Raw genomic sequence first — 1,562 nt, forward strand, 5'->3', positions numbered from 1 at the left:
TTTTAAAAAAAAAAAAAAATGGTTATTTTTTTTTTTTTTTTTTTTTTTTTTTTTTTTTTAAAACCCCCCCCCCCCCTCTCTTCTGCAAGCAGGGAACCTTAAAGGGTTCCCGTAAGGGAAAGGTCAGTCCCCCTTTTGGGGACTGTTTGTTTATTTTTTTTTAATTGAAAAAAAGAAACGAAAAAAGGTAAGCAAAAGAAAAAAAGTACCGCAAGCTTGCGGGCAGGGTAAAAATATACAGGGTTTTAAATAAACTATTTTACATTTACATAGTATAATACTTTTATGAGATAATAAGAAAGATTCTTATTAGTTTAATGGTAGAACAAGATACTTCTAATATCTGAATCTAAGTTCGAGTCTTAGATAAGAATAACGATTTCTATAGTAATAGCTATTCATTTAATAAGATAGCTAGATTTATCTTATTAAAAAAATTCTTATTAGTTTAATGGTAGAACAAGATATTCCTAATATCTTAATCTAAGTTCAAGTCTTAGATAAGAAAGATCGTTAGAACGAATAGGTTTTACTTTACAATAGTAGTTAGTTAGATAATAAATAGTACTTTACATTTTTTTATTTGAGTTTGATGATGGCTCTGAGTGAACGCTATGTAAATGCTTGACACATGCTAATCGAACGTCAATATTTAATTTAGATAAATTATGTATATTGAAGTGGTGTACAGGTGAGTAAGTGGTATTATGGCTACCTAAGAGTAAGGCAAAATAAATCCCTTATAATAACAATTTATTATTATGTATTAATACTAGATCTAATCACCCAATGGTCGATTATATCTAAAAGGTTAGGTATAAAGGTTAATAATAGTAAGAATAAATGTGTTTAAAAAGAAATAGTATTTCGCTCTTAGTTGATTATTAATAACCATCGGACAAGTAGTAAGTATGGTAATGGCATATTTAGCTTATGTCCGTAGTCAAGACTGAGAGGTCTATTGACCACACTGGGTCTGAAAAAACCCCAGTGCGTGTAGTACAGCAGTGAGGAATTTTGGTCAATGGCCTAACGGCTGAACCAGCAACTTGCAGGAATGAGAGTTAATATAATAAGTTATTAACTTGCTTGACTAGGTCTTATAAAGTTCTGGATAAAGCTTATTATGAAAACTTTATATCCATAGGTCTCGACCAAATCTTGTGCCAGCAGTCGCGGTAAGACAAGGGAGACGAGTGTTATTCATCTTTAACAGGTATATAGGGTACCTAGACGGTGTGCAATGGCTTACATAAGTACCTGGTACACTTGAGTTTGATATGTGAGAGGAATATGTCGGAATTGTTGGAGGAAAGATGAAATTTTTTGATACCAATAGGACCGGTAACGGCGAAGGCAAACCTCTATGTACATGTACTTGCTATTTCTGTTTATTTTTTAAAGATATCATACTATATAAAAAAAGAAACGGATAAAAAAAAATAAATTTCTCTAGTATAAAGAGGAAAAGAGCAATGTACTATAACTGACGTTGAGGGACGAAGGCTCAGATAGTGAAGAGGATTAGATACCCCCGTAACCTGGGCAGACAATGATGAGTG

General features: G+C 32.3%; 2 non-coding genes across 2 annotated transcripts; both read left to right on the top strand.

Annotated features, from left to right (window-relative positions):
- Positions 1-303: 303 nt before the first annotated feature.
- J4E93_011034 lies at positions 304-374 on the top strand. Its single transcript has one exon. It is a non-coding gene; the product is annotated as a tRNA-Arg (tRNA).
- A 63-nt stretch (positions 375-437) lies between these two features.
- On the top strand, positions 438-508 carry J4E93_011035. The gene has a single exon. It is a non-coding gene; the product is annotated as a tRNA-Arg (tRNA).
- The last annotated feature ends 1,054 nt before the right edge of the window (positions 509-1,562 follow it).

Source organism: Alternaria ventricosa, assembly GCF_023758065.1.
Source record: "Alternaria ventricosa strain BMP 2768 chromosome Unknown scaffold_47, whole genome shotgun sequence".
Taxonomy (NCBI): domain Eukaryota; kingdom Fungi; phylum Ascomycota; class Dothideomycetes; order Pleosporales; family Pleosporaceae; genus Alternaria; species Alternaria ventricosa.